Source organism: Phocoena sinus, chromosome 2 (genome assembly GCF_008692025.1).
Source record: "Phocoena sinus isolate mPhoSin1 chromosome 2, mPhoSin1.pri, whole genome shotgun sequence".
Classification (NCBI taxonomy): domain Eukaryota; kingdom Metazoa; phylum Chordata; class Mammalia; order Artiodactyla; family Phocoenidae; genus Phocoena; species Phocoena sinus.
The window spans coordinates 51030302-51046920 of NC_045764.1; positions in this window are offsets into that span (position 1 = coordinate 51030302).

Here is a 16619-nt window from a genome sequence, read left to right on the forward strand (position 1 = left end):
ACCAAAAGCACAAGTAAGAAAAGCAAAAATCAACAATTTGGACTATATCAAACTAAAGAGTTTCTCCACAGAAAAAGAAGCAATAAAAACATGAAAAGACAACTTAACAGAATGGGAGAAAATATTTGCAAACCATATATCTCATAAGGTTTTAATAACAAAAGTATATTAAAGGGGCTTCCCTGGTGGCGCAGTGGTTGAGAGTCCGCCTGCCAATGCAGGGGACACGGGTTCATGCCCTGGTCCGGGAGGATCCCACATGCCACGGAGCGGCTGGGCCCATGAGCCATGGCTGCTGAGCCTGCGCATCCGGAGCCTGTGCTCCGCAACGGGAGAGGCCACAACAGTGAGAGGCCTGCGTACCACAAAAAATTTAAAAAAAAACATGTATATTAAAGAACTAATACAACTCAATAGCAAAAAACAAATAAACAATCCAATTTAAAAACGGGCAGAGGATCTGAATAGACATTTTTTTCCAAAGAAAACACACAGGTAGCCAACAGGTAGCATGAAAAGATTCTCAGCATCACTAATCATCAGGGAAATGTAAATCAAAACCACAATGAGATATCACCTCATACCTATTAGATTGGATATCGTCTAAAAGATGAGATAACAAGCTTAATGAGGATGTGGAGAAAAGGGAACCCCTATGCACCACTGGTGAGAATGTAAATTACTTTAATCACTATGGAAAACTGTATGGAGGTTCCCCCAATTTTTTTTAAAACTACCATATGATCCAGGAATCTCACTTCTGGTACATATACAAAATAAATGAAAAAAAGATATCAAAAAGGAATCTGTACTCCCATGTTTCTTGCAGCATTATCGACAACAGCCAAAATATAGTAACAATCTAAATGTCTGTCAATGGATCAATGGATAAAGAAGATTCAGTGGATACCCTGTGCCTCCACTGACAGCATCAACCCCTAGCCTAGTGCCTAAAGTCTGTAATATTATAAAAATGCTAATCCAAGTCTAAACAGCAGGGTTGAGACTAGAGGGATGAATGAGGAACTTGCCGTGTGTGCAAAATCTAAGAGGTGCCGAAAATCTCAGTAATCATGAGGAATAATATCTTAATAAAATATTTCAGGGGAGATGGAGACAAAATCATGGAGTAGAAGGACATGAGCTCCACGCATCTTATGGAAACACCAAAATCACAACTGCTGAACAACCACTGACAAAACAAACAAACAAAACAAAAATGCTGGAACCTACCAAAAAAGATATTCTACATCCAAAGATGAAGAAGCCACAATGAGAAAGGAGAAGGGGCACAATCATGATAAAATCAAATCCCATACCTGCCGGGTGGGTGTCCCACAAACTGGGAAATAATCATGTCACAGAAGTTCTCCCACAAGGGTGAAAGTTCTGAGCCACATGGCAGGCTCCCCAGCCTGGGGGTCTAGCAATGGGAGGAGGAGCCCCCAGAGAATCTGGCTTTGAAGGCCAGTGGGGTTTGATCACAGGAATTCCATGGGACTGGGGGAACAGCAACTCCACACTTGTAAGGCGCACACAAGGTCTCATGTACACCAAGACCCAGGGAACAAAGCAGTGACCTCATAAGAGCCAAGGCCAGACCTACCTGCAGTATTGGAGGGTCTCCTGTGGATGCAGGGGACAGCTGTAGCTCACTGTGGGGAAAAAGACACTGGCAGTTGTAGTTCTGGGCAGCACTCATTGGCATGAGCCCTCCTGGAGGCTGCCATTTTCTCACCAAGACCTGGCCCCACCCAACAGCCTGTAGGCTCCAGTACTGGGATGCCTCAGGCCAAACAACCAACAGGGTGGGAACAGAGCCCCACTCGTTAGCAGTCAGGCTGCTTAAAGTCTTCCTGAGTGCACAGCTGCCTGGTAAACACAACCCTTGACATGGCTCTGCCCACCAGAGTGACAAGAGCCAGCTCCACCCACCAGTGGGCAAGAACCAGTTCCAACCACCAGGAAGCCTGCACAAACTTCTTAGACAGCCTCATATACCAGTGGGGGAGACAACAGAAGCAAGAACTACAATGCTGCAGCCTGTGGAATGGAAACTACAATCACAGAAAGTCAGAGAAAATGAGACAGCAGAGGAGTATGTCCCAGATGAAGGAACAAGATAAAACCTCAGAAGAACAATTAAGTGAAGTGGAGATAGGCAACCTACCTGAAGAATAATTCAGATTTATGATAGTAAAGATGATCCAAGATCTCTGAAAGAGAATGGAGGCACAGATCGACAAGATACAAAAAATGATTAACAAAGACCTACAAGAGCTAAAGAACAAACAGGGATGAACAATACAATAACTGGAATCAAAAATACACTACAAAGAATCAATAGCAGAGTAATTGGAGGCAGAAGAACGGATAAGTAAGCTGGAAGATGGAATGGTGGAAATCACTACCACAGAACAGATAAATAAAAAAGAATGAATAGAAATGAGGACAGTCTCAGAGACCTCTGGGACATTAAATGCACCAACATTTGAATTATAGGAGTCCCAAAATAATAAAAGAGACAGAAAGGACCTGAGAAAATACTTGAAGAGATAATAGTTGAAAACTTCCCTAACATGGGAAAGGAAAGTCACCCGAGTCCAGGAAGTGCAGAGAATCCCAGGCAGGGTAAACCCAAGGAGGAACTCGCCAAGGCACATAGCAATCAACTTGACAAAAATTAAAGACAAAGAAAAATTATTAAAAGGAACAAGAGAAAAGCAACAAATAACACATGAGGGAATCCCATAAGGTTATCAGCTGATTTCTCAGCAGAAACTCAACAGGCAAGAAGGGAGTGGCAGAATATATTTAAAATGATCAAAGGGAAGAATCTACAACCAAGAATACGCTACACAGCAAGGCTCTCATTCAGATTCAATGGAGAAATCAAAAGCTTTACCGACAAGCAAAAGCTATGAGAATTTGGCACTACTAGACCAGCTTTGCAACAAGTGCTAAGTGAACTTCTCTAGGTGGAAAAGAAAAGGCCACAACTAGAAATAAGAAAATTACGGATGGAAAAGCTTACTGGTAAAGGCAAACATACAGTAAAGGTAGGAAATCATCCACACACAAATATGATATCAAAACCAGCAACTTTGAGGACAGTACAAGTGAAGGATATTGGAAATGCATTTGAAATTAAAAGACCAGCAACTTAAAACAATCTTGTTTATATATAGAGTGCTATATCAAAAGCCCATGGGGGACATCCCTTGTGGCACAGTGGTTAAGAATCCGCCTGCCAATGCAAGGGACACAAGTTCAATCCCTGGTCCAGGAAGATCCCACATGCTGCAGAGCAACTAAGCCCATGCACCACAACTACTGAGCCTGTGCTCTAGAGCCTGTGAGCCACAACTGAGCCTGTGTGCCACAACAACTGAAAGCCTGTGTGCCCTAGAGCCCACACACCGCAATTACTGAGCCCACATGCCACAACTACTGAAGCCTGAGTGCTCTGGGCCCATGTGCCACAACTACTGAGCTTGCATGCTGCAACTACTGAAGCCTGTGTGCCTAGAGCCTGTATTCTGTAACAAAAGAAACCACCACAATGAGAAGCCCGTGCACCACAACAAAGAGTAGCCCCCGCTCACTGTTACTCGAGAAAGCTCACTTGCAGCAACAAAGACCCACCACACCCCCCAAAAAAACCCCATGTTTACCACAAACCAAAAATCTACAACAGATACACACAGAAAAAAGAAAAAGCAACCCAAACAAAACACTAAAATTGTCATCAAATTACAAGAGAACAAAAGAGGAAGGGAAGAAAAAGACCTACAAAAACAAATCCAAAACAATTAACAAAATGGCAATATGAACACATATCAATAATTACCTTAAATGTAAATGGATTAAATGCTCCAACCAAAAGACACAGACTGGCTGAATGGATACAAAAACAAGACCCATATACATGCTGTCTACAAGAGACCCACTTCAGATCTAGGAACACATAAAGACTGAAAAGTGAGGGGATGGAAAACAGTATTCCATGCAAATGGAAATCAAAAGAAAGCTGGAGTAGCAATACTCATATCAGACAAAATAGACTTTAAAATAAAAACTATTACAAGAGACAAAGAAGGACACTACATAATGATCAAGGGATCAATCCAAGAAGAAGATATAACAATTATAAATATCTATGCACCCAACATGGGAGCACCTCAATACATAAGGCAAATGTTAACAGCCATAAAAGGAGAAATCAACAGTAACACAATAATAGAAGGGAAATTTAACACCCCACTTGCATCAATAGACAGATTAATCCAGACAGAAGATCATTAAGGAAACACAGGCCTTAAATGACACAGTAGACCAGATGGACTTAACTGATATTTATAGAGCATTCCATCCAAAAGCAGCAGAATACACATTCTTCTCAAGTGCACATGGAATGTTCTCCAGGACTGATCACATGCTGGGCCACAAAGCAAGCCTCAGTAGATTTAAGAAAACTGGAATCATATCAAGGATCTTTTCTGACCCTAACACTATGTGAATAGAAATCAACTACAAGAAAAAAAACAGTAAAAAACACAAACACATTGAGGCTAAACAATATGTTACTAAACAACCAATGGATCACTGAAGAAATCAAAGAGGAAATCAAAAAATACTTAGAAACAATTGACGATGAAAACACGATGATCCAAAACCTATGGGATGTAGCAAAAGCAGTTCTAAGATGGAAGTTTATAGCAATACAATCTCACCTCAAGAAACAAGAAAAATCTCTAATAAACAATCTAACCCTACACTTAAAACACCTAGACAAAGGAGAACAAAGAAAACCCAAAGTCAGTAGAAAGAAAGCAATCATAAAGATCAGAGCAGAAATAAATGAAATAGAAACAAAGAAAACAATAGCGAAGGTCAATAAAACTAAAAGCTGGTTCTTTGAGAAGATAAACAAAATTGATAAACCCTTAGCCAGACTCATCAAGAAAAAAAGGGAGAGGAAGAAAATCAATAAAATTAGAAATGAAAAAGGAGAAATCAAAACTGACACTGCAGAAACACAAAGGATTGTAAGAGACTACTACCAACAGCTATATGCCAATAAAATGGATAACCACGAAGAAATGGACAAATTCTTGGAAAGGTACAATTTTCCAAGACTGAGCCAGGAAGTATTAGAAAATACAAACAGACCTATCACAAGCAATGAAATTGAAACCGTAATTTAAAATCTTCCAACAAACCAAAGTCCAGGACCAGATGGCTTCACAGGCAAATTCTATCAAACATTTAGAGAAGAGCTAACACCGATCCTTCTCAAACTCTTCCAAAAAACTGCAGAGGAAGAAACACTCTCAAATTCATTCTACAAAGCTACCATCACCCTGATACCAAAACCAGAAAAAGATATCATAAACAAAGAAAATTATAGACCAATATCACTGATGAACACAGATGCAAAAATCCTCCACAAAATACTAGCAAACAGAATCCAACAGCACATTAAAAGGATCATACACCATGATCAAGTGGGATTTATCCCAGGATGCAAGGATTCTTCAATATACGCAGATCAATCGATGTGATACACCACATTAACAAATTAAGGAATAAAAACCAGATGATCATCTCAATAGATGCATAAAGAGCTTTTGACAAAATTAAACACCCATTTATGCTAAAAATTCTCCAGAAAATGGGCATAGAGGGTAAATACCTCAACATAATAAAGCCATATATGACAAACCCACAGCAACCATCATACTCAATGGTGAAAAACTGAAAGCATTTCCACCAAGATCAGGAACAAGATGAGGATGTCCACTCTTGTGAATCTTATTCAACATAGTTTTGGAAGTCCTAGCCATGGCAATCAGAGAAGAAAAGGAAATAGAAGGAATCCAAATTGGAAAAGAAGAAGTGAAACTGTCACTGTTTGCAGATGACATGATACTATATGTAGAAAATTCTAAAGATGCTACCAAAAAATTACTAGAGCTCATCAATGAATTTGGTAAAGTTGCAGGATACAAAATTAATACACAGAAATCTCTTGCATTCCTCTACACTAACAATGAAAAATCAGAAAGAGAAATTAAAGAAACCACCCCATTTACCAAAGCATCAAAAAGAATAAAATACCTAGGAATAAGCCTACCTAAGGAGGCAAAAGACCTGTACTCTGAAAATTATGACACTAATGAAAGAAATTAAAGAGGATACAAACAGATGGAAAGATATACCACGTTCTTGAGCTTCCCTGGTGGCGCAGTGGTTGAGAGTCCACCTGCCGATGCAGGGGACATGAGTTCGTGCCCCGGTTCAGGAAGATCCCACATGCCGCAGAGTGGCTAGGCCCATGAGCCATGGCCACTGAGGCTGCACGTCCAGAGCCTGTGCTCCACAATGGGAGAGGCCACAACAGTGAGAGGCCTGTGTACCGCAAGACAAAAAAAAAGATATACCACGTTCTTGGGTTGGAAGCATCAATATTGTCAAAATGACTATACTACCCAAGGCAATCTACAGATTCAATGCAATCAAATGCAATGCAATCAAATCCCTATCAAATCACCAATGACATTTTTCACATAGAACAAAAAATTTTTTAATTTGTATGGAACACAAAAGACCCCAAATAGCCAAAGCAATGTTGAGAAAGAAAAATGGAGCTGGAGGAATCAGGTTTCCTGACTTCAGACTATACGACAAAGCTAGAGTCATCAAAACCGTATGGTGGACCTGAGTCAAGATGGCAGTGTGGGAAGATGTGGAGTTAGCATCGCCACAAAACTAGGGTGCTTACTGGCCACTGGTGGGGACTCTGAGGCCCAAGGAGACGGAAGGAATCCCAAAGTGAACCAGTAGGACATAGGGGGACTGAGGGGGAAAAGTGGAGGCCGGACAGGATCGGCACCCCTGTGACTAGGGAGATCAATAGAGGCAGGCAGGAGTGACTCTCCAGGAAGAGTGGGAGAGGAGCAGAGGGCGATCGCCTGGCCCACTTGGGCCAGGAAGGCTGCTGAGCTCCCAAGCCAGTACCCCCCCCTCCAAAACTGCATCCAGGCCGTGTGGGTCCTGGGGGCATAGGAGGGAGGCTGGGGAGATCAGGAGAGGCAAGTGGGAGGGGCCCTCCAGGAGGAATGGGAGAGGATGGAGGGTGATTGCTCCACCCACTCAGGCACGGGGAGCCTGCTGAGCTCCCAGGGCAGTCCCCTGCCCTCCAAAGCCCCATCCAGGCTGCGTATGTCCTTGGGGGCATAGGAGGGAGGCCAGGGAGATCAGGAGAGGCAGGCAAGAGGGCCCCTCCCAGACCAGAGGAGGAGCAGGGGAAAGGAGGGAATTTGCCCTGCCCACTCGAGCCCAGAAAGCCTGCTGGACTCCCAAGTGAGGTCTCCTGCCCCTGAGACCAGGGGTGCGGGGCACGCCTGGGACCCCTCTGTTCCTTGAGCCTAAGCCCCACCCCCCACAGCCCCTAGGGCCTTTTCCAGCCCTGTGGGTCCTGAGCATTGGCCCTGCCCACTGCCCAAGCCTCACCCTTGCTTAGGCCCCGCCCTCCACCAATCAAGGCCATCCCCCCCCCCTTTTTTTCCTACCTCCCCCTCTTTTTTACTATTGTGGTACTGATGTACCTTCCGGTTGATATTTTTATTTTTATATTCTTCCTAACATATCAGTTAGTTTCCTAGTCTAATTTTGTTTTTTGCTTTGTTTTTTTTTGTTTGTTTGTTTGTTTTTGCCACCTCATGCGGATTGCAGGATCTTGGTTCATGAGCTCAGGGTCAGGCCGAAGCTCCTGCAGTGGGAGTTCCGAGTCCGAACTACTGGACTAACAGAACCTCAGACCCCAGGGAATATTCATTGGAGTGTGGTCTCTAGGACTTCCTCATCTCAGAACCAAGACCCACCTCTACCCAATAGCCAACAAACTACAGTGTTGGAAGCCTCAGGCCAAACAACCAGAAAGACATGAACACAATTCCACTCATTAAAAAAAAAAAAAAATGAGATGGCAAAAAAATACGTCACAGATGAAAGAGTAAGGTAAAAACCTACACGACCAAATAAATGAAGAGGAAATAAGCGACCTAACTGAAAAGAATTCAGAGTAATGATAGTAAAGATGATCCATAATCTTGGAAACAGAATGGAGGCACAGACTGAGAAAATACAAGAAATGTTTAACAAAGATTTAGAAAAAGTAAAGAACAAACAGAGATGAATAACACAGTAACTGAAATGAAAAACACACTAGAAAATATCAATAACAGAATAACTGAGGCAGAAGAATGAATAAGTGAGCTGGAAGACAAAATGGTAGAAATAACTACCGAGGAGCAGAATAAAGAATAAAGAATGAAAAGAATGGAACACAACCTCAGAGACCTCTGGGAAAACACTACACGCACCAACGTTCAAATTATAGGGGTCCCACAAAGAAGAATAGAAAAAGAAAAAGTGTCTGAGGAAATATTTGAAGATATTATAGTTGAAAACTTCCCTAATATGGGAAAGGAAATAGTCAATCAAGTCCAGGAAGCAGAGAGAGTCCCATACACAATAAACCCTAGGAAAAATACACCAAGACACATATTAATCAAACTAACAAAAATTAAATTCAAAGATAAAATATTAAAAATGGAAATGGAATGGAATGGAAAACAAAAATAACATACATAGGAATACCCATAAGGTTATCAGCTGATTTTTCAGCAGAAACTCTGCAGGCCAGAAAGGCATGTTAGGATAAACTTAAAGTGATGAAAGAGAAAAACTGACAACCAAGATTACTCTACCCAGAAAGGATCTCATTCAGATTCAATGGAGAAGTCAAAAGCTTTTCAGACAAGCAAAAGCTAAGAGAATTCAGCACCACCAAACCAGCTTTACAACAAATGCTAAAGGATCTTCTCTAAGCAGGAAACACAAGAGAAGAAAAAGACCCATAAAAACAAACTCAAAACGATTAAGAAAAAGGTAATAGGAACATACATATTGATAATAACCTTGAATGTAAATGGATTAAAGGCCCCAACCAAAAGACACAGACTGGCTGAATGGATACAAAAACAAGACCATATATATGCTGTCTACAAGAGACCCACTTCAGACCTAAGGACACATACAGACTGAAAGTGAGGAGATGGAAAAAGATATTCCATGCAAATGGAAATCAAAAGAAAGCTGGAGTAGCAATACTCATATCAGATAAAACAGACATTAAAATAAAGACTATTACAGGAGATAACGAGGGACACTACATAACGATCAAAGGATCAATCCAAGAAAAAGATGTAACAGTTATATATGTTTATGCACCCAACATAGGAGCACCTCAATAAATAAGGCAAATGCTAACAACCATGGAAGGAGAAATCAACAGTAACACAACAATAGTAGGGAATGTTAATACCCCACTTGCATCAATGGACAGATCAACCAAACAGACAATAAATTAGGAAACACAAGCTTTAAATGACACAATAGACCAGATAGATCTAATTGAAATTTATAGAACATTCCGCCCCAAAGTGTCAGAATACACTTTCTTTTCAAGTGCACATGGAACATTCTCCAGGACAGATCCCATCTTGCATCATAAATCAAGACTCAGAAAATTTAAGAAAATTAAAATCGTATCAAGCATCTTTTCTGACCACAATACTATGAGATTGGAATCAATCTTGTGAACATGATTACACTACCCAAAGCAATCTACAAATTCAGTGCAATCCCTATCAAACTACCAATGGCATTCTTCACAGAATTAGAACAAAAAATCTTACAATTCGTATGGAAACAAAACGAACCCCGAATAGCCAAAGCAATCTTGAGAAAGAAAAACGGAGTTGGAGGAATCAGGCTCCCCACCTTCAGACTATATCACAAAGCTACAGTAATCAAGATAGTTTGGTACTGGCAGAAAAAGAGAAATATAGATCAATGGTACAGGATAGAATGCCCAGAGATAAACCCATGCACATATGGGCACCTAATTTACAACAAAGGAGACAAGAACATACAATGGAGAAAAGACAGCCTCTTCAATAAGTGGTGCTGGGAAAATTGGACAGCTACATGTAAAAGAATGAAATTAGAACACTACCTAACACCATACACAAAATAAACTCCAAATGGATTAAAGACATAAATGTAAGACCAGACACTATAAAACTTTTAGAGGAAAACAGAGGAAAAACATACTTTGACATAAACCACAGCAAGATGTTTTTGACCCACCTCCTAGAGTAACCGAAATAGAAACAAAAATAAATGGGACTTAATTAAACTTAAAAGCTTTCACACAGCAAAGGAAACCATAAACAAGACAAAAAAACAACCCTTAGAATGGGAGAAAATATTTGCAAATGAAACAACAAAGGCTTGATCTCCAAAATATACAAACAGCTCTTGGAGCTCAATATGAAAAAAACAAACAATCCAGTTAAAAAATGGGCAGAAGACCTAAATAAACATTTCACCAAGGAAGACATACAGATGGCCAAGAGGCACATGAAAAGATGCTCAACATCACTCATTGTTAGAGAAATGCAAATCAAAACTACAATGAGGTATCACCTCACACCTGGTCAGTATGACCATTATCACCATTATCAAAAAAGCTAGAAACAATAAATGCTGGAAAGGGTGTGGTGGAAAGGGAACCCTCCTATACTGCTGGTGGGAATGTAAATTGATACAACCACTATGAAAAACAGTATGGCGGTTCCTTAAAAAACTAAAAATAGAACTACTATATGAACCAGCAATCCCACTACTGGGCATATACCCTGAGAAAACCATAATTCAAAAAGAGACATGCACCACAATGTTCACTGCAGCACTATTTACAATAGTCAGGACATGGAACCAACCTAAATGTCCATCAACAGAGGAATGGATAAAGAAGATGTGGCACATATATACAATGGAATATTACTCAGCCATAAAAAGAAACGAAATTGAGCTATTTGTAGTGAGGTGGATGGACCTAGAGTCTGTCATACAGAGTGAAGTAAGTCAGAAAGAGGAAAAAAAATTCCATATTCTAATGCATATATATGGAATCTAAAAGAAGAAAAAAATGGTACTGATGAACCTAGTTGCAAGGAAGGAATAAAGAGATAGACATAGAGAATGGACTTGATGACATGGGGTGGGAGTGCCAAGCTGGGGCGAAGTGAGAGTAGCATTGACATATATACACTACCAAATGTAAAACAGTTGGCTGGTGGGAAGCAGCAGCATAGCACAGGGAGATTGGCTCGGTGCTTTGCGATGACCTAGAGGGGTGGGACAGGGAGGATGGAAGGGAGGCTCAAGAGGGAGGCGATATGGGGACATGTGTATGTATATGGCTGATTCGCTTTATTGTGCAACATAAACTAACAGGGTATTGTGAAGCAATTATACTCTAATAAATATCTATTAAAAAAATAAACAATGAAGCCCTACCATAGAATAGGGAACTATATTCGATATCTTGTAATAAAACAATAGAAAAGAATATAAGAATATATATATATATATATATATATATATATATAACTGAATCATTTTGCAGTACACAAATATTGTAAATCAACTACACTTTAATAAAAAATTAAGAAGAAAACAAATAAACAAAACTTTTCAGGCCAGGAATAATATATTCAAAATATTGAAAGAAAAAACTTTCAGTCAAGAATTCTATACCCAGCAAAGCTGTCCTTCAGAAATAAAGGAGAGACAAAGACTCTCCCAAACAAACAAAAGCTGAGGGAGTTCATCACCACTAGACCTGTCTTACAAGAAATGCTAAAGGAGTTCTCTGAATGAGAGTAAAAGGACACATATTAACATCATTAAAACATAGGAAGGTAACATAAAATTCACTGGTAATGGTACATATATAGTCAAAGTTAGATCCTGTAATATAGTAATGGCATGTAATTCACTTGCAGCTCTAGTTTAAAAGTTAAACAAATGTAGTAAAAATAACCATAACTGCAATAATCTGTTATTGGTTTACACAATATAAAAATATGTAAACTTTAACATCAATAACCTAAAATGTGAAGGGGAGAAGTAAAAGTGTAAACTTTAACATCAATAACCTAAAATGTGAAGGGGAGAAGTAAAAGTGTAAACTTTAAAAATCCTATAAAAGTTAAGTTTTCGTCAGTTTAAAAGAGTGTTATAATTTTAAGATATTTTATGCAAGCCTCATGGTGATCACAAGGGAAAAACCTATAGTAGTCACACAAAAGAACATGATAAATAAGTCAAAGCATAATGGTACCAAAAGACACCAAAACATGAAAAAAGACAGAAAGCAGGATTAGAAGCAAGGAAAAATGGATCTACAAAACAGTCTGAAAACAATTAATGAAATGGCAATAGTAACTCCTTACCTAGTAATAATTCCTTTAAACATAAATGAATTAAACTCTCTAATCAAAAGACAATGACTGAATGGATAAAAAACAAAAACAAGATGCTTACTTTAGCCTTAAAGACACACATAGACTGACAGTGAAGAGACAGAAAAAGATATTTCAAGTAAACCAAAACCAAAAAAAAAAAAAAAGCAGGGTTAAACTAAAAATAGTAAAAAGTGACAAAGAAAGTCACTATTTAATGATAAGGGCTCAATCCATCAAGAAGATATGAAATTGTAAATATTTATGCACCCAATATCAGAGCACCTAAATGCATAAAGCAAAAACTAACAGAGCTAAAAGGAGAGAGTACAGCAATGCAATAATAGTCACAGACTTTAATACCTGACTCACAATGGACAGATCATTCAGACAGAGAATCAATAAGAGCAGATTTGAATGATCCTATATATGGATCTAAGACATACATAGAGAACATTATATCTAACAACAGAACACACATTCAAAGCACCCATGGAACATTTTCTAGGAAGACCATCTGTTAGGTCACAAAACAAGTCATAGCAAGTTCAATAAGACTGAAATCACACCAAGTATTTTCTCTGAATACAACGGTATAAAACTAGAAATCAATTACAGGAAGAACACTGGAAAATTCTTGAATACATGGAAATTAAACAACACTCTCCTGAACAACCAATGGTACAAAAGAGAAATTAAAAGAGAAACAGAAGTTTCTTGAGACAAACCAAAATGGAAACACAACATACCAAAATGTATGGGATGCAGGGAAAGTAGTTCTAGAGGGAAATTCATAGCAATAGACACCTACATTAAGAAATAAGAAAGAGCTCATATAAACCACCTAAATTTACTCCTCAAGGAACTAGAGAAAGAAGAATAAATTAAGCTCAAAGTTAGTAGAAGGAAGGAAATAAAGATTAGAGGAGATTAAATGAAATAGAGACTAAAAAGGTAATAAGAAACTAAGAGCTGTTTCTTTGAAAAGATAAACAAAATTGACAAATCTTTGGCTAGACTAACCAAGGAAAAAAGAAAGGACCCAAATCAATAAAACTACAAATGAAAAAGGAGACATTACAACTGATACAAAGATATATGAAGGATCATAAGAGGCTACTACGAACAATTATATGCCAACAAACCAGACAACCAAGAACAAATGGAAAAATTCTTAGAAACATACAACCTACCAAGACTGAATCAGGAAGAAATAGAAAATCTGAACAGACCAACTATTAGTAAGGAGATTAAATTAGTAATCAAAAACCTCCTAACACAGAAAAGCCCAGATGGCTTTTCTGGTGAATTTTACCAACCAATTAAAGGGGAATTAATGCCAATCCTTCTCAAACTATTCTCAAAAATCAAAGAGGGAAAACTCCCAAACTTATTTTACATGGCCAGCATAACCTGTCCTGAAAAGGACACTAAAAGAAAAGAAAACTACAGATCAGTGTTCCTGTTAACTACAGATGCAAAAATTCTCAATAAAATATTAGCAAACTAAATTCAGCAGCACATTAAAAGGATCATTTGCCATGATCAAGTGGGATTTATTTCAGGGACTGAAAAATGTTTCAACATTCACAAATCAATGTGATACACCTCATTAATGAAATGGATAAAAATCATGTAATCATCTCAATAGATTCTGAAAAAGCATCTGACAAAATACAACATCTGTTCATGATAAAAACTCTTAACAAATTAGGTACAGAAGGAACATACCTCATAGAAACAAAGATCATATATGACAAGCCCACAGATAATATCATGATCAATAGTGAAAAACTGAAAGCTTTTCCTCTAAGGTCAGGAACAAGACAAGGGTGTCCACTCTCAAAACTCCTATACAATATAGTACTGGAAATCCTACCCAGAGCAATCAGGCAAGAAAAAGAAATAAAAAGTATCAGAAGTGGAAAAGAAGAAATAAAAATGTCAATACAAAATTCTAAAGACTCCACCAAAAAACTGTTAGATTTAATGAACAAATTCAGTAAAGTTCCAAGATACAAAAGTAACAGTAGTGTTTCTATACACTAACAATGAATTATCTGAAAAACAAATAAAGAAAATGATCCCATTTACAGTTGCATCAAAAACAATAAAATACTTAGGAATAAATTTAACCAAGGACATGAAAGATCTCTACACTGAAAACTATCAAAACAAGACATCAATGAAAGAAACTGAAATAGATACAAATAAATGCAACGCTATCCTGTGCTCATGAATTGGAAGATTTAAAAAATTTCCATATTACTTAAAGCCATCTATAGATTCAATGCTATCCCTATCAAGATTCCAATGGCATTTTTTACAGAAGCAGAAAAAACAACACTAAAATTTATACAGAAGCACAAAAGACTCTGAATAGCCAAAGCAATCCTAAGAAAGAAGTACAAAGTGGGTAGCATCACATTTTCTGATTACAAGTTATATTATAAAGCTACAGTTATCAAAACAGTATGGTAGGGCTTCCCTGGTGGCGCAGTGGTTGAGAGTCCACCTGCCGATGTTCATGTCCCGGTCCAGGAAGATCCCACATGCCATGGAGCAGCTGGGCCCGTGAGCCACGGCCGCTGGGCCTGCGCATCTGGAGCCTGTGCTCTGCAGCGGGAGAGGCCACAACAGTGAGAGGCCCATGTACCGCAAAAAAAAAAAAAAAAGTATGGTAATGGCATTAAAACAGACACACACCAATGGAACAGAATCAAGAGCCCAGAAATAAACTCAGTGATATACAGTCAAGCAATATTTCACAAGGGAGCCAAGAATACTCAATGGAGAAAAGACAGTCTTTCCAATAAATACTGCTGGTAAAATTGAATATTCACATGCAAAAGAATGAAAGTAGATGCCTATCTTACACCACACACAAAAATTAACTTGAAATGGATTAAAGACTTGACTGTAAGACTAGAAATGATAAAACTCCTAGAAAATAATATAGGCAGTAAGCTCTATGATATCAGTCTTTGCAATGATTTTTTGGATATGACAAAGCACAAACAAAATAAAAAATAAACAAGTGGGACTACATCAAAAAAAAAAGCTTCTGCACAGCAAATGAAACCATTAACAAAAATGAAAGGATAACCTACAAAATGGGAAAAAAATATTTGTAAACCATATATCTGATAAGAGGTTAGTATCTAAAATATATAAACAACTTGCAACTCAACAGCAAAAAATAAATAATAATCTAATTAAAAACGGGCAAAGGACCTGAATAGACATTTCTCCAGTGAAGAAAGATATGAAAGGCTAACAGGTACATGAAAAGCTGTCACCATCACTAACCATCAGGGAAATACAAACCAAAACCACAATGAGATACCACTTCACACCAATCAGAACGTCTTAACGTCAAAAGGACAAGAGATAATAAATGCTGACAAGGATGTGGAGAAAAGGGTACCCCTGTGTACTGTTGGTGAGATTATAGATTGGTACAGCCACTATGGTGAACAGTATGGAGGTTCCTCAAACAATTAAAAAGTACAACTACAACATGATACAGCAATTCCACTTCTGGGAATATATCTGAAGTAAATGAAAACACTATGTCAAGGAGATATCTGCACCTCCATGTTCATAGCAGCATTCGTTTACATGGAAACAACCCAAGTGTCCATCAAGGGATGAATGGATAAAGAAGTTGTGATACACACACAGATGTTATTCAGCCATAAAGAAGGTGGAAATCCTGGGACAACACAGACAGATCTTAAGGGCATTATGCTAAGTGAAATAAGTCAGTCAGAGAAAGACAAATACTGTATGATCTCATTTATATATGAAACCTAAAAAAAAGAAAAAAACCAAACTCGTACAAAAAGAGATCAGATTTGTGGCTACCAGAGGCAGGGAGTGAGGTGGAGGGGAAATTGGAAGATGTGGTCAAAAGGTATAAACTTCCAGTTATAAGATAAATAAGTACTAGGGAAGTAATGTACAACATGATGACTATAGTTTACACTGTTATATGGTATACATCAAAGTTGTTAAGGGAAAAAATCCTGAGTTCTCATTACAAGGGAAAAAAATTTTTCTCTTTTTTTTTTTGTATCTACATGAGATGATGGATGTTAACTAAACTTGTGGTAATCATTTCACAGTGTATCTAAGTCAATGCATTATGCTGTACATCTTAAACTTATATAGTGCTGTATGTCAATTTTATCTCAATAAAACTGGGAAAAAATGTTAAAATCCCCTTTATAAGCCATC